Genomic DNA, 18733 nt, shown 5'->3' with positions numbered 1-18733 from the left:
TTATGGCCCCTTAGGTTCGTAATCTGAACAATTGGAAGGATCCCATTAGAATTCAGCGTGCTCAACCCATTCAAGGCTTTAAACACTTCAATCAGATCACCGCGCAGGTGCCTAGTCTCCAACCACTGGAATTTGCAGGACTTAAGCCTCTCTTGGTAAGAGGATCCCTTCATTCCCCTCACCAATCTTGTTGCCCTTCTCTGTACACGCTCAAGTAAACCTACATCCTTCCTAAAATGAGGCCTCCAGACCTGTACGCAATACTCAAGGCATGGCCTGACCATTGCCTTATACAGAGAGACAATCACCTTCTTCTCCCTGCTAGCAAAATTCCTATATATCATTGACAAAACCCCATGACCTGCCCTGGCAGCCTGTCTGCATTGCTCAGAAAACTTCATATCTGACTGCACAATTACTCCCAGGTCTTTTTCATTTTTTACCGCCTTAAGTGTAGTACCACACAGTTGGCATGTTTCTCTGGGATTACCTCTACCCATGTGCAGTACTTTGCATTTGTCAAGGTTAATCTTCAGTTGCCACTTCTTAGCCCATCTGCCCAAATTATCTAGATCCTGTTGCAGTAGCACGCTGCCATTACTGTCATTAACAACCCTGCTAACCTTTGTATCATCTGCAAACTTAGACATTAAGCCTGATATACCTTCATCAATATCATTGATAAATATACAAAACAACAGTGGACCTAACACCGAACCCTGTGGGACACCACTAATAACATTAGTCCATGAAGCGCAACAACCATTGATTACCACCCTCTGTCTTCTCCCACTTAACCATCCTTTTATCCATTGTAGCAACTTACCCTTAATACCATTCTGCTCCAATTTGTACAATAGTCTTCCATGTGCAACAGTGTCAAAAGCTTTCCTGAAATCCAAATATATGATATCAAAATTATTTTTTATATCCAGTTCCTTTGTAACCACATCATAATATCCTATCAAATTTGTCAGACAAGACTTTCCCCTAACAAACCCATGCTGTGTCTGAATTATTGCTGCAGTCTTGTCTAGATGATCCTGCAATGCATCTTTAACCAGTGACTCCATTATTTTACCCGGAACAGAAGTTAAACTAACTGGTCTGTAATTACTCGTATCACCCTTCGATCCCCCTTTGTGAATTGGGGATACATTTGCACATCTCCAATCAGTGGGAACCTCCCCTGAGTCCAAGGATGCTCTCATAATTATGGCTAAGGGTTTGCTTAGTTGCTTTGCCACCTCCTTTAATATAACTGGATAGATCCCATCCACCCCAGGTGCTTTTCTTATGTTTAACTTCAACAATTTCTCCTCCACTTTGCTTTCAGTTATTACAAAATCATTAAGTATCCTGCTACAATTTGATAACCTTCTGCCATTTTCAAACCTTAATAATTCCTCATGTGTGAATGTAGATGCAAAATACTCATTCAGTAATCTGCCTTCGCCTGCCCAACCTCCTTTGTGACCTGATTAGAGACTAGCTTATATCTGCCATAGGCTTCTGAGTTGCTTGATAATTTATATGCATCCCATGTATTTTTATTCTCTGTTACGAGTCTCATTAGTTCATTAGATAACCATTTAGGCCTAAACCTTGAACAATATTTCTTAATAGGTATGAAACTTTTAGTAGCATCCACGATTAATTCCTTGAATGCTTCCCACTTAAAATTTACTGTTGGTAACATCGTTAGTTGATCCCACTGTACAGAATTTAAAAACTGTCGGAGACCACTGTACTCACCTTTATGGAAGCAAAATCCCTTTCCTTTATCCCTGATGGTAATTAAATCTTTAAGTAAATCCCACATCAGTACACTGTGATCACTGCCACCTAGTGGTTCCTTTATCTGCAAATTCTTAATACACGAATGATCACTGCTAATAACCAGATCAAGAGTATTACCCTCTCTGGTTGCCTCTCGAACATGCTGCTGCAGAAAACAATCATCCAATAAATCTACAAAAGTCTTACTAGTGTGTGAGTGACCAACCCACAAGTTCCAGTCAATATCTGGGAAGTTAAAATCCCACATTATAAGACATTCTGATTTACTAGCCCACTCTATTTCTCTGTACAATTGTTCATTGTACTCATTCGAGTCATTAGGCCTATAACACACTCCTACTCTTATTTTTGCTTTCGCAGTGCTTACGTCACACCAAACTGACTCAACAGTGCACTGTTCATCTATATCAACTGGATGCACTTCTTTTGATTTTATGTTTTTCTTAATTAACAGCATAACACCTCCTCCCTTTCTATCCTGTCTATCCTTTCTTTTAATTTTCAATAAAAAATTGTTTTTTTATCTGTTCAGAGCTTAATGATTTATAATTACTCATCATATGATACTAATATAATTTTTTTAAATCTGGATGAAGAAACATGTAAGTTGCCAGTCTTGTAAAATATGTAAATAGTTACTGTAACACATTAGTAATGGTGATATCAGTATTCAAACAATTAGAATTATTTGGATTCTATTTGTCATTAGAATTAAAAATTGTTCTTAGTTCTTATGCTAGAAGGAGCATAAGAACTGAAAACAAATTTCCTAGTGACCTGTTAGAGAGCTCCTGGTGAATTTCATTCATAAATAAACTAATAATTAATAATATACTAATGACACATTACAAGCAGTGTTCTGAAGAAGTGATTGTAATATATTTGTTCACCTCAGAACTGAATGATTGTCGGCCCACCAGTGTGAGGTCATATTAATGATTGTAATACATCATCAGTATATTATTTGTTAATTTATCATTTAATTAGTGAATTTATATATTTTAGTTCAACTTTTTGCACCCAAGAAAGGATCAGACTAGGCCTGATATGATTACTTGTATTATGAAGAAACATACTACACATATACACACAAAATAAGATATAGTAATATTAAAATATTAGTATTGTTATGGCAGATGCAAGGAAGTAAAGTCTCTCTCTCTCTCTCACACACAAAACCTTCTTCCAAGTACTAACTAATCCCTCTTTAAATTTGCATAAGCTATATGACTTTATATGATGATAACTTGGTCCAGCAGTTCATTGCCATGTTTAAAGCAAATTTTCCTATTCCCAGTTATAATTATCTTTTCTTAATCTATGTCCACACTAGAATTAGAAATTAAATTAATGAGCAACAGAATGCTTATGTTATTAATAAGATATCAATGATTTTTATTATTTGTTTTAAGAAAAAATTAAAAAAAAAATATATATATATACATATAAATATATATATATATATATAGATATTTATATATATATAAACACTCTTAAGATAATTTAGTAAACAGTGATATTCATATTGAAGTGAATGGTAGTGGAAATATTATAATCTAAAAACAGTTTGCAGCATTTATTGAGAGGATAGGTATAAAGATGTGGAACTTTATCAAGTGGAGTATCCCATTTAAGTCCATCAGAACATCACACATTTCCCATTCTACTCTAATAAGAATTAATAATGGCTCAACATTCATGTGTTGTTGCGCAAGAAATATCAACTGGATTTCGATGTGTGTAGTTCCTTAAAAACTTTTACAAATGGACAGCACCATACTCTAATAATAAATTTCGAATGAAAAATTTTACTTTTTTTTTTTACTCATATATAAACCACTTTTCTTTGTCAAGTATTTAAACAGCAGATATAAACCACACATATCATTGACAACAATTTACAATATTATATTTTGTTTATATGAGAGACTCTAGGTGACTTAGTTTCGAAAGAGAGCCAGCATGTGCTATAAACCCTCTAGCATGTGCTTTAAATCATCTTTATCATCTAGACAAGACTTCAGTTATAGCTCGGACACAGCATGGTTTTGTTAAGGGGAAGTCTTGTCTGACCAATTTGATTGGATACTATGATGTGGTCACAGAGGAACTGGATGCAGGGAATAACTTTGGTATCATGTATTTGGATCTTAGAAAGGCTTTTGATACTGTTGCACATTCAAGACTGCTGCACAAATTAGAGCAGTGTGGTATTGGAGACAAATAGCTGCTATGGATAAAGGGATGGTTGAGTGAGAGAAGACAAAGAGTGGTAATCAGTGGACACTGCTCATCGTGGACTAATGTTTTTAGTGGAGTCCCTCAGGATTCAGTGTTGGATCCATTGTTGTTTTCTGTATTTATAAATGATATTGATGTTTGGTATATCAAGCTTAATGTCCAAGTTTGCAGATGATACGAAGGTTGGCAGGGTTGTTAAGGACACTAATAGCAGGGTTGTTAAGTACACTGCTGCAATGGGATCTAGAAAAGTTGAGCAGATGGGCTGAGAGGTGGCAAATGAAGTTTAACATTGACAAATGTAAAGTACTACATAAGGGAAACAGTAACCCCAGAGTAATGTATCAACTCTGTGATTACTACACTGATAGTGGTAGAGAATGAAAAGGACCTGGGGGGGGGTAATTGTGCAGGCAGATATGAAGTTTTCTGAGCAGTGTAGACTATCTGCAAGAGTAGCTTTGGCACATTATAGCCTTAGTTGCTAATGCGCCAATAAAACCCAACAACCAACCAACCAACCAGAGTAGCTCACGCTGTCTTGTCAATGATATACAGGAATTTTTCTAGCAGGGATAAGGAGGTGATTACCACTTGTATAAGGCAATGGTCAGGCCACACCTTGAGTACTGTATACAGGTCTGGAGGCCTCATTTTAAGAAGGATGTAGAGCTGTTGGAATGAGTACAGAGGCGGGCAACAAGATTAGTGAATGGAACGAAGGGTTGCTCTTACGAAGAAAGGCTTAAGTTTGCCAATTACAGTGTCTGGATACTAGGCACCTGTGAGATGATCTGATTGAGGTATATAAAGCCTTGAATGGTTTGAACATTCTCAATGTTGATGGGATTCTTCCTCTTGCTCAGAATAATCCTCTTGCTCAGAATAATCTTCTGAGAGGGCATAAATTCAAATTGAGGAAAGACAGTTGTAGGATAGATGTGCGGAAGTCTGCCTTTAGCGAGTGGGTTGTTGATTGGTGGAAAGTTTTTTGTTTGTTATTTCATTTTGAGGAGCATTAGCAACTAATGTCATATTGCTCCGGGAATATGCAGTGATCATTCCCTGACCTTTCCACATCCTCCGTATTTGGTGGTCACGGGCTCGAACCCCGATATAATCAAGAAGCATGTGCTACGCACTGCTGTTCCACTGCCCACCTGGCTACGGAGGTGCCGTGGTGCAAAGACTTCCATCAATAAATTTAAGGCTAAGCTGGACAGGTAATTATAACGAATGGAGGGGTGAAATGGGAACGGTTTTTTTTTTTTTTTTTGGCTGATGCTGCATGAGCATGCTTTCTTGCATCATATGCCTCTACTAATGCTAAATGTTATTCATAAGCTTGATGTAGTGCTTCCATCTACCAAAATACAAGCTTGTAACCTGCATAATAAATTAGAATGAATATTCTTTAGAATAATGCTGTTAATATCAAGCCATTATGTATTCTCCTTTTGAGATTGTCTGATTTGTTAATGGATCTTTCATACATTTCTATTTTAATGAAAATCTCCATGTCCTACACATGGCCTTTAAATATGCATGATACCCAGTTTTGTGTAGTGGAGTACCATCATTCTGGAACCAAAGATGTTATTCGGCTTCAATGTTTGCAGAACCTTTTAACCAGTCAAATACATTGATGCAAAGTAATTCATAATTCATCCAAGTAATTCATCTTGGGAACAAGAGTAGCCTTGTGCAGGCAAAGTTTTTACTGCTGCTGGAAATACAGAAGTTTTTAATGTTTTATTAGCTTAAATTGGCATATTAACTTATTTTGAAGAGTAGCTTTATGTCCATAGTTATGATTCTTAGTTTAAAGTTTAACTTAGATAGCGATTTTGTAGGTTATTACTTAGTATCGGTAAGGGTATCCAATCCAAGTTTTGCAGCTCTGCTGATTGGGAAGTTTTTTAGCCATTTTAGCCGCTTTATTGACCAATTGTTATATTAAATTATTTTCTATAAGTAGCTTATAGACCTAGTCAAGATATTTGGTTATTCTGAATTGAGACAACGAGATTTTGGAAGTTAATTAATATTTAAGTGTCTGTAGATTTACCATTCATAACTTGCCGCCATTGTTATATGATAGAACGTTATATCCCGAACTAGATAGCATTAGCTTAGTATAGTATAGTATTTTATATAATATTGTCAATTAATCAATAAAATCTGTTAAACTTGTTAAACTTCATTGACAATTAAATTGTACTTTTTAACTAAATACATGTAACGACTTAGGTTTTACAAACGTAACATAATTAATTAATACATAACTTGATACGGAAGTTATATAAATGGAACTTGTAGATAATACTCGATACTGAAAAATATATATAGTATTATAACTGTGTTGGGATACAAGTTTAGGGTTATAACTTTGTCTTGAAATTGAAATTTTATTGAAATTAAATTGAAATCATGACTCAGACCAGAGCAGCAAAGCAAAAGGCTCAAGCCAATGGGAGTGCTGTGGCTCGGGGAAGAACTGAGGGGGAGAAGTTGCCCTCTGAATCACAGCCTTTTAAAATGCACTACTTTCTTTATGTTTGTGGAGCAATCGGGTACGGGACATGATATTGCCATGGGGGATGTCTTTGTGTGCACACGATGTAAGGAGTGTAAAGAAATCAGGCGACACGTCAGCATTGTTATGGGCCTATATGAGAGCTTGAAGGATAAGATGGATGCCCTCGAAGGATCTAAATTCAGGGACCCATCAAGCTCTCAGCTGTCCACATCAGAGCCAGAGCTTGCACTTGATCATCACGCAACACATTGGCAACCTCCAAGGCAGAATTCGCTGGTCCCACAGGAACTAGTAGTTGTTGGTGACTCTATTGTCAGGCAAACAGGGAACATAGTATGTAAAAAGGATAGGTAGAACAGGACCAGGGTATGTCTGCCAGGGGCAAAGGTTGATAACGTTGTAGAGCAGATATCATCTTTTAAGGGCACAAAAGGTGATATAGTTGTACACGTTGGCACTAATGATATCAAGAGTAGGAGACCAGCAGAATTACTTAACAAGTACAGGTCACTGATGAAAAAAAGCCGTGAATTAGGGTTGAATTTGAAAGTGTCTGCAATTCTGCCCAGACACGATAGGAGGGAGTATATGATGACAGCCTTGTCGATCAATTCGGCCCTGGAAAGATTGTGCAAGGCTCAAGTGGTAGAATTTTTTTCAGATTGGTCTGTACTTGTCAACATGAGAGACTGCTTCTACAGGGATGGGAGACACTTAAATAGAAAGGGTGCAAGAATATTTGCTGATGCAGTCGAGACAGTGTTAGGTGGGTCGGAAAACTGCTAGCTTGGGGGGATACAAAGACTAATAGATTAACAGTAGCCACTGGCAGAGGTGAAAGTGATTTTTGCAGTGCTTCTATTGGAATGCGCAGCAGCCTGGAAAACAAGATGCAGGGTATTTCAGAGACTGCTGGGAGTCATTGTGGTACAAGTAAATGCATGGGTTGTGTTAGGGTAGCTAAGAATAGGAACAGTTGCATGTATACTTGCATGTACACCAGTGCTAGGAGTTTGGTAAATAAATTTGATGAATTTGAGGTATTGCTCAAAACATCAAAGGCAGATATTGTTGGGATATCAGAGACATGGTGTCACACAGATATAAGGAATGCAGAACTGGAATTTGGGGAGTACAATGTGTACAGAAAGGATAGACAGGATAGGAAAGGAGAAGGGGTTATGCTATTAGTAAGAAACACATAAAATCCAAGGAAGTGAAGCCAATCAACATCGCTGAACAGTCCAGTGTCGAGTCAGTTTGGTGTGACATAAGCATTGGGAGATCAAAATTGAGAGTAGAAGTGTGCTATAAGCCTAATGACTCTGATGAGTATAATAAGAAATTGTATAGGGAAATAGAGTGGGCCAGTAAATCAGAGAGTCTTATAATGGGATATTTTAATTTCCCAGATATTGACTGGAATTAGCATTATCATTAGTAGAGGCATTTGATGCAAGAAAGCAAGCTTATGCAGCATCAGCCAAAAAAAAAAAAAAACAACCACTTCCACTTCACCCCTCTGTTCGTTCAAAATACCTGTCCAGCTGAGCCTTAAACTTATTTAGGCTATCAACTTCCACGACAAGGGATGGAAGTCTGTTCCACCAACCAACCACTCCCTGGCTAAAGGCAAATTTCCGCACGTCTATCCTACATCAGTCTTTCCTCAATTTGAATTTATGCCCTCTCAGGTGATTATTCTGAGCGAGAGGAAGAATCCCATCAGCATTGAGCATGCTCAAACCATTCAAGGTTTTATACACCTCTATCAGATCACCTCACTGGTGCCTAGTCTCCAGACACTGTAATTTGCAAAACTTAAGCCTTTCTTCGTAAGAGCAACCCTTCATTCCGTTCACTAACCTTGTTGCCCTTCTCTGTACTCGTTCCAGCAGCTCTACATCCTTCTTGAAACGAGCCCTCCAGACCTGTATACAGTACTCAAGGTGCGGCCTGACCATTGCCTTATACAAGGGAATAATCACCTCCCTATCCCTGCTAGAAAATTCCTGTATATCACTGATAAGACACCATGAGCTACTCTTGCAGCCCATCTGCACTGCTCAGAGAACTTCATATCTGCCTGCACAATTACCCCCAAGTCCTTTTCATTCTCTACCATTGTCAGTGTAGTACCACAGAGTAGATACGTTGCTCTGGGGTTGCTGTTTCCCATGTGTAGTACTTTACATTTGTCAATGTTAAACTTCATTTTCCACCTCTCAGCCCATCTGCTCAACCTTTCCAGATCCTGTTGCAGCAGCATAGCGTCAGTAGCGTCCTTAACAACCCTGCCAACCTTTGTATCGTCTGCAAACTTGGACATTAAGCTTGATATACCATCATCAATATTATTTATAAATACAGAAAACAACAATGGACCCAACACTGAAACCTGAGGGACTCCACTAATAACATTAGTCCACGATGAGCAGTATCCATTAATTACCACTCTCTGTCTTCTGCCACTCAACCATCCCTTTATCCATAGCAACAATTTGCCACCAATGCCAGACTGCTCCAATTTGTGCAGCAGTCTTCCATGTGCAACAGCATCAAAAGCCTTTCTATTATCCAAATATATAATATCAAAGTTATTCTCTGCATCCAATTCTTTTGTGACTACATCATAGTATCCAATCAGATTGGTCAGGCAAGACCTTCCCTTAACAAAACCATGCTGTGTCTGACCTATAACTGAATTCTTGTCAAGATGATCCTGCAGTGCTTCTTTAACCAGTGCTTCCATTAATTTTCCTGGAACAGAAGTTAAACTCACAGGTCTATAATTACTTGTGTCAGCTTTTGATCCTCCTTTGTGAATTGGGGTTACATTTGCACATCTCCAGTCTGTGGGTACCTGCCCTGAGTCCAAGGAAGCTCTCATAATTATGGCTAATGGATTGCTTACTTCCTTTGCTGCCTCCTTTAATATAACAGGATAGATCCCATCCATCCTAGGTGCCTTTCTTGTATTTATCTTCAACAATTTCTCCTCCACTTTACTCTCAATTATTACAAGATCATCTAGCTCACTGCCAGTGTTTACTTCAGCTATGGCATTCCCCTTCCTGAATAACTCCTCATGTGTGAATGTCGATGCAAAATATTGATTTAGTTTGTTAGCTACCTGAGCAGGATCATGAAAAGTTGAACCATCGATATCAAATGGACCAATCTGATTCATCCGCTTTCTTCTAGAGTTTACATAAGTAAAGAACTCTTTGCTTTTTTTCTTTGCATCCCTTGCCAAAGATTTCTCGTAATCTGCCTTCGCCTGCCTAACCTCCTTTGTAACTTGGTTACAGATCAACTTGTATCTATCATAGGCTTCTGTGTCATGTGTTAATTTGTATGTATCCCATGAATGTTTCTTCTCTGCATTGTGTGGGTTGGTCACTCACACACACACAGTAGCAAGCCTTTTGTGGATTTATTGGATGATTGTTTTCTACATCAGCATGTTCGGGAGGCAACTAGAGGGAGTAATACTCCTGATCTGATTATCAGTAGTGATTCTTCATGCATTAAGAATCTGCAGATAAAGGAACCACTAGGTGGCAGTGATTAGAGTGTGCTGAAATGGGATTTACTCAAAGAGGTAGCTACCATCAGGGGTAACGGGAAGGGATTTTTGCTTTCATAAAGGTGACTACGATGGTCTGAGACTGTATTTAAATTCTATACAGTGGGACCAACTGATAATGTTACCAACATCAAATTCAAAATGGGAAGCATTCAAAGAACTTATCTTGGAAGCTATTAGGCTTTACATACCAACTTAGAAATACACCTAATTCTGTTTTTACACGATATAGATACGTTCCTGAAAAATACGTGTAAAAAAAATTCGTGTAAAAAAAGACATTGTATTTATGGAAGAAAAGAAGATTGGTTCCGGATCTAAAAATCACTAAAAATAATTTAAAAAAAACACATAAAAATATTCGTTTTAAGCTTATTATTTTATTTCAACAAAATACACATATAATAATATGTAATGAAAATGTATTAAAGTAAATTTGTATGCATATGAAATGAAAAAAATTCTTCATGAACAAAAAAAATCTGTTTTATACATAACAAGATTTTATTCATTTTCACTTTCTGATAATGAACAGCGCATACGTTTGCGTACGACTGGAACATCACTAGAAATGTTGTAGACATCGTCTTTTTCCTCTGTTAATGAAATTCTTTCTGTGATCTCTTGAGCAAAATCAGCATGAGTCTCCTCTGGTGCTGATGTTTCACTGGTTTTTATGAACGAATTCAGTTATTAATAGTTGTGTTCATGTTTTGGTTAGGCCGTTATATAATTCTCTGTAAGAGGCTGTCAGCAACTTCAGTTCACGTTGAAACCTCCCAGCGCGTTCCTCATTAGGGTCATGTTTGACAAAATGATTACCTAATTTTCTGGCCAGTTCCAGACCTTCTTTTATTAAATCTGCATTTAGAACAGGATCACTTTCTTCATTATCACTACGTTCTGTGGGATAAGGAGTCCCAAGGACAACCTCTAATATTTCATCTTCGCTTAACGCTTTGTCTGTTAACAATTCATCAATATCTTCAAACAATAGATCATCGAATCCTTCTCCACCAATTTTGTGTGCCCTTGTAATGATGTTGGGAAATTCGGTCGTATTAGTTATGATGGGATATTTGCTTTTTACACATTGTGGCCAAACTGCTTTCCAACATGCATTTAAAGTTGCTGGTTTTAATTCAGTTAACGCTAATCAAAATTGATTGATACAATCCATAATTGAGAATTTCTTCCACACATCAATGACTGTTAGTGTTTCATCATTCATTTTGTCCAAAACGTGTTGGAATGTTCGTTTTACGTAGTATGTTTTAATTGTCGCAATTATACCTTGGTCTAGCGGTTGTATCAAAGGTGTAGTATTAGGTGGCAGAAATAAAATTTGTACGTTTGGGTGTTCCAAGACAGGATGGCCGGGTGCATTGTCAAGAAATCAGAAGAACTTTAAATTCGAGACCTTTCAAATTCATATAAAGTTGAATTCTGGGATGAAACATTTGTTGAACCATTCTGTAAAGATAGCAGTGGTCACCCAGGCCTTCTTGTTTGCCACCCAGTGAACAGGCAGTTTATTGATATCTACACCTTTCATTGAACGTGGGTTTAGGGCTCGATTTACCAGCAGTGGTTTCAACATACGATCTCCTGAAGCATTCGGAGGAAAATAACAAGGTCACACGATCCTTAGCTACCTTAAAACCACCAGCAGTTTTCTGCAATTTGGCTACATACGTTTTATTTGGCATTCGTTTCCAGAGGAAACCAGTTCCATCTGCATTCCACACTTGATCAGGAGTGTATCCTCCATCTTCAATAATTTTTACAAGTTCCTGCGGGAATACTTTAGTGGCCGATTCATCTGCAGATGCAGTTTCACCTTTAATTTTTATATTGTGAAGAGCATTCCTTTTAAGAAACCCTGTAATCCAACCTGTACTCGCAGAAAATTCATACTTTCTGTTTAACTGAGATGAAGTGCTTGGCTCCTTTTCTTTAATCTGTCTGTAAATTCTTAGTGCTGTTTGCTTGATGGCATTTCCATCTACTGGTACTCTTTTTTGTGACTGATCTTCTATCCATATTACCAGAGCCTTTTCCATTTTTTCCTTGACAATATCTCTTGTATATGATGATGAATTAACACTTACTTTTGTTCCAGAACATACCGACTTCCTAATTGCAGCTTCATTTTTCTTAATAGTTCTTACGGTAGCTTCATGTACACCAGAATGCTTTCCTACAGACGTAGCCCCTTGTACAGTTGCAAGACGATCTAAAATTTGAATTTTAAGTTCCAAAGAAATCACTTTCCTTTTCATTTTGGTAATAGGCGAATTATTCGACATTATATAAGGACTACCAAAAAATATCTCAGTTATAATTAATAAAAAAAGGCATGAAAAATTTGTAAACTTACAATTTATTGACTATCAGCAAAATTAATAAATTTATATGTGCACAAATTTCACTAAAGATTCTTTCACTTTGAAATAGAGTTTACTACTAAATGTCTTTCGAAGATACAATGCACGAATACTGTAGATATGCACCAAATTCAATAAAAACGTTGATGATTCATAGATACCTATACTATAATAATTAATGATAAACACGAGCCAGGAATTAAACTAAAAATTTACTATACAATGAAATAATATACAATGAAATATGATGCAAATAAAATAAAACACTGATTAAATTATAGTTAAAATATAGTTAAAAACAATAAAATTAATTAAAATAAACTAGGTTAAAAGCGATAAAACAATAAAATCTGGAGCTTTCGGAGAACTGCCGTCTCCTTCTTCAACAGCATACTACCAGTGCTAAAACACATCCTTAAGTAGCCGGTCCATGGCACTCATGCACGTGATCATCAGACACATGATCTACATTCTCCATGCGCGTATCGGAAATGGAAGTGGCTCGGGAGCGTGTCAAACAGAAACGGTCATCCCTTCTGAGGACAACTGCCTCAAACAGGGGGTGTAAACGGATCCCCCTGTCCCTATTAATAGTATTGTGACTGGATGAACCGATTCGCAAGCTCCCGAGCCACTTGCGTTCCCAAAATCCATGGGCGCGGTCGGTAATGACCGCGTCTTCAGGGGAGATCCGATGCTGCTTTTCCCAGAAATGCTCTGCCACAGCAGACCTCGCATAGTTAGCAGTCTTGATAGCGGTCGTGTGTTCCCCCAGACGGTCCTTTAAACGTCAGCCCGTTTCCCCCACATAACACTCCTCACAATCCTCACAATATGTGGGGGAAACGGGCCGACGTTTAAAGGACCGTCTGGGGGAACACACGACCGCTATCAAGACTGCTAACTATGCGAGGTCTGCTGTGGCAGAGCATTTCTGGGAAAAGCAGCATTGGATCTCCCCTGAAGACGCGGTCATTACCGACCGCGCCCATGGATTTTGGGAACGCAAGTGGCTCGGGAGCTTGCGAATCGGTTCATCCAGTCACAATACTATTAATAGGGACAGGGGGATCCGTTTACACCCCCTGTTTGAGGCAGTTGTCCTCAGAAGGGATGACCGTTTCTGTTTGACACGCTCCCGAGCCACTTCCATTTCCGATACGCGCATGGAGAATGTAGATCATGTGTCTGATGATCACGTGCATGAGTGCCATGGACCGGCTACTTAAGGATGTGTTTTAGCACTGGTAGTATGCTGTTGAAGAAGGAGACGGCAGTTCTCCGAAAGCTCCAGATTTTATTGTTTTATCGCTTTTAACCTAGTTTATTTTAATTAATTTTATTGTTTTTAACTATATTTTAACTATAATTTAATCAGTGTTTTATTTTATTTGCATCATATTTCATTGTATATTATTTCATTGTATAGTAAATTTTTAGTTTAATTCCTGGCTGGTGTTTATCATTAATTATTATAGTATGGAAATTCCCAGCCCATAGGCCTGTTTCAAAATCATAGATACCTAGACGTACACATTGGTAAACAAAAGCACGCTTTTCAAAACGCACGCACTAGCTAATCTATCACACTAATAAATAGCTAATAATCACACTAATCTATTGGTGCGTGTAATATAGAAATGATACTAACATGCCACGAATAAAAAAAAAAATTTCTTAGAATTTAGGCAAAAAAAATTCATAGAAATCGTGTTAAATCAAAATGATTTTGATTTAACACGATTTAACACGCGTAAAAAAGAGAATGAAATATTTATTTTGAATTCGTGATAAATCAAATTTGTGTAAAAAAAGTTCATGCAAAAACAGAATTAGGTGTATTGTTCAAGGTTTAGGCCTAAATGGATGTCAGATGAACTAATGAGACACATGGCAGAGAATAAAAATGCGTGGGATACATATAAATTAACATGTGACACAGAAGCCTATGATAGATATAAGTTGATCTGTAGCCAAGTTACAAAGGAGGTTAGACAGGTAAAGGCAGATTATGAGAAATCCTTGGCAAAGAATGCAATGAAAAACAGAAAAGAGTTCACCTATGTAAACTCTAGAAGGAAAGGGATGAATCAGATTAGTCCACTGGATATTGGTGGTTGAACTGTTGATGATCCTGCTCAGGTAGCTAACAAACTAAATAAGTATTTTTCATCTACATTCACACAGGAGGAGTTATTCAGGAAGGGGAATGCCAGAGGTGAAGTAAACTCTGGCAATGAGCTAGATGATTTTGTAATAACTGAGAGGAAAGTGAAGGAGAAATTGTTGAGGATAAACATAAAAAAGCACTTGGGGTCGATGGGATCTATCCAGTTATATTAAAGGAGGTAGCAACGGAAGTAAGCAAACCCTTAGCAATAATTATGAGAGCTTCTTTGGACTCAGTGGAGGTACCCATAGACTGGAGATGTGCAAATGTAACCCCAATTCACAAAGGAGGACAAAGGCTGACACAAATAATTATAGACCTGTGAGTTTAACTTCTGTTCCAAGAAAATTAATGGAGGCACTGGTTAAAGAAGCACTGCAGGATCATCTAGACAAGCATTCAGTTATAGCTCATACACAGCATGGTTTTGTTAAGGGAAGGTCTTGCCTGACCAATTTGAATGGATACTATGATGTAGTCACAAAAGAACTGGATGCAGGGAATAACTTTGATATTATATATTTGAAATTAGAAAGGCTTTTTGATACTGTTGCACATGGAAGACTGCTGCACAAATTGGAGCAGTGTGGTATTGGTGGCAAATTGCTGCTATGGATAAAGGGATGGTTGAGTGACAGAAGACAGAGAGTGGTAATCAATGGACACTGCTCAACATGGACTAATGTTATTAGTGGAGTTCCTCAGGGTTCATTGTTGTTTTCTGTATTTATAAATGATATTGATGATGGTATATCAAGCTTAATGTCCAAGTTTGCAGATGATACAAAGGTTGGCAGGATTGTTAAGGACACTACTGACGCTGTGCTGCTGCAACAGGATCTGGAAAGGTTGAGCAGATGGGCTGAGAGGTGGCAAACGAAGTTTAACATTGAGAAATGTAAAGTACTACTTATGGGAAACAGTACCCCACAGCAACGTATCAACTCTGTGGTACTACACTGACAGTGGTAGAGAATGAAAAGGACCTGGGGCTAATTTTGCAGGCAGATATGAAATTCTCTGTGCAGTGCAGATGAGCTGCAAGAGTAGCTCATGGTGTCTTGTCAATGATATACAGGAATATTTCTAGCAGGGATAGGGAGGTGATTATTCCCTTGTATAAGGCAATGGTCAGGCCACACCTTGAGTACGGTATACAGGTCTGGAGGCCTCATTTCAAGCAGGATGTAGATCTGCTGGAACGAGTACAGAGAAGGGCAACAAGATTAGTGAATGGAACAAAGGGCTGCTCTTACGAAGAAAGGCTTAAGTTTTGCAAATTACAGTGTCTGGGCCTAGGCGAGGCGATCTGATAGAGGTGTATAAGGCCTTGAATGGTTTGAGCATGCTCAGTGCCGACGGCAATCTTCCTCTTGCTCAGAATAATCACCTGAGAGGGCATAAATTCAAATTGAGGAAAGACAGATGTAGAGTAGATGTCCGAAAATTTGCCTTTAGCCAGCGGGTAGTTGGTTGGTGGAACAGACTTCCATCCCTTGTTGTGGAAGTTGATAGCCTAAATAAATTTAAGGCTCAGCTGGACAGGTATTTCGAACGAACGGAGGGGTGAAATGGGAGTGGTTTTTTTTGGCTGTTGCTACATAAGCTTGCTTTCTTGCATGATATGCCTCTACTAATGCTAATGCTAATTTGTGCGAGTCAGCTTGCTGTCAAGAAAAACTGGGTTAACAACTTCATCTCTCTATATGCCACCCCAATATTAACAAAAACTCTCATGCGGTGGTGAGTATTTCTGCAACAATATGTGTTTTGATGGATAGGAGCCCTGTAGCAAGAATTGTGCCTGTAAATGAAGATATCTTGAATGCATGTGGTCTCGTCAGTCCACAGGATAATTCTGAGGAAGCTGGGATTTTTCTTCTTCCTTGGCTAATGGAAAATTACAACACTCCAAGTGTTTTTTATCATTACCCTTCATTCAAACCTTGTTGTGAAACGATAAGTACACAGTTGTTCTTTCAAAAACTCCTCCAAATCTATTTGTGCTTAATCCCACATGTCCTAGAAGCTTACCAGACACTGCTAGTTGGATATGACACAAAGCAGACCACAACATCTTTGTGAACATGTACCAAATTCTGTACACATTTGTAACCATTTTTATACATTATGCTTCAGTTAGATTAAATTGATTCACAACATTCATAATTGTGGTGTATGATATTTGCAGTAACTGAAGGTGTTTCTTGGAAAATAATCTTGCTGTTGCTTTAGTACATTTTAGCTATGTCTCCATGCAGTAATACTATCGTTCATAAATCATTCTTGGAAAACATACTTTTCTTGATTTTACAAATATGCATGTGAATAAACACGAAGTTGTACTTCTAATGAATTTCAATGCGCTCTTTTATGTAGCTTGGCCAACACTGAGATAATGAGATTTCATGCTTCCCCCACATGCCTGAGCATTCTGGATTTTGCTCAATTGAAGGATCAATTCGTGTTCACATTTGCAGAAAATTCTGTACTGCAAGGTATTTGTCATTCCCAATGGGACAGCAAGAATGTGGCAATTCAAGGGACTTTGAAAATGACATCCCCACTTTTGAATCAGACTTTGGTTCTTTATTTTGTACTGTGGTTTACACTTGTTTTTGAAACTACACTGTCTGTATCATTTAAATTATTAGTTGACCTACCCATCTTTCCTATAAACAATGTAAATTATTTGTGTGGTGTGTATCTGCTGTTTTGTTATAAGATTAAAATTATTAAAATCTGCTATTTTCTTATAAGATTAAAATTATTCAAATTGGTTGTTGTTATTATTAGTCACATTGTTACCTTTTGTTTGTAGAAATAATAGCAGCTGTGATATAATGTTGTTGAACTGATAATTGATCTTTGGTAACAATCGGCCAACATTACAAAGTTAAGCACCAAAATATCCATTCCTGGTGTATGGTGTATCAAAACACCGATATTATATAGATACTAAACTCTTAAAGTATTATGCCATGTGCATTTATTTATTTTAAATATTATCTTATACACCTTTTGGCATCTCTCATATTGTGCGATTAACTTCACAACTGGGTCGTCATGTCTGCAATACTAGGGTACCTGCCCACCCACCGATGATAGGCCAATAGCCTTGAAACATGTCTGGGTGGTGGTACTCACTGAGAATAAGTAACAATAGCCTTCTCTATTAGTGAAGCGTTACTTATTCGAGGTAGTGCAGCATCATGGCAACTCGTCATGAAGGCAGAGCACAATATGAGAAAGAGCAAATGATGCCCACAACAACTACTTTGTAGTTTTTTTAAGAGTGTCTATGGTGTATCAAAACACCGATATTATATAGATACTAAACTCTTAAAGTATTATGCCATGTGCATTTATTTATTTTAAATATTATCTTATACACCTTTTGGCATCTCTCATATTGTGCGATTAACTTCACAACTGGGTCGTCATGTCTGCAATACTAGGGTACCTGCCCACCCACTGATGATAGGCCAATAGCCTTGAAACATGTCTGGGTGGTGGTACTCACTGAGAATAAGTAACAATAGCCTTCTCTATTAGTGAAGCGTTACTTATTCGAGGTAGTGCAGCATCATGGCAACTCGTCGTGAAGGCAGAGCACAATATGAGAAAGAGCAAATGATGCCCACAACAACTACTTTGTAGTTTTTTTAAGAGTGTCTATGGTGTATCAAAACACCGATATTATATAGATACTAAACTCTTAAAGTATTATGCCATGTGCATTTATTTATTTTAAATAAAAGATTTAATGTAAAGGACTAAATATATAAAAGACTAAATGTACATAAGCTGTATAGTTAAAATTTATAACAAACAGCAGAATGAGTTACAGTAATTTATTAGCAGGAAGTTTGAATTATTATTAACACAGTAGACAGTGTTGCTCAATATTTTATGTCAATCACATGCAATGGTGTTTTCTGAGACTCTGTGGGCTGGTAAGGCTAGGTTTGGTTTAATGTCAAACTGTTTGGTTTTGTAAGAGCTAA

At 37.6% G+C, this 18733-nt stretch overlaps 1 protein-coding gene across 1 annotated transcript in view; it reads left to right on the top strand.

Annotated features, from left to right (window-relative positions):
* LOC150087903 (hemicentin-1-like) overlaps positions 1-18733 on the top strand; it is a 1496027-nt gene that overhangs the window by 1047972 nt on the left and 429322 nt on the right. The window lies entirely within an intron of this gene.

The sequence above is a fragment of the Mastigoproctus giganteus genome, chromosome 3, assembly GCF_048544385.1.
Source record: "Mastigoproctus giganteus isolate SK-2022 chromosome 3, ASM4854438v1, whole genome shotgun sequence".
Lineage (NCBI taxonomy): Eukaryota > Metazoa > Arthropoda > Arachnida > Uropygi > Thelyphonidae > Mastigoproctus > Mastigoproctus giganteus.
Note: the sequence above shows the minus strand (reverse complement) of the source record. Positions and strands in the feature narration are given on the sequence as shown.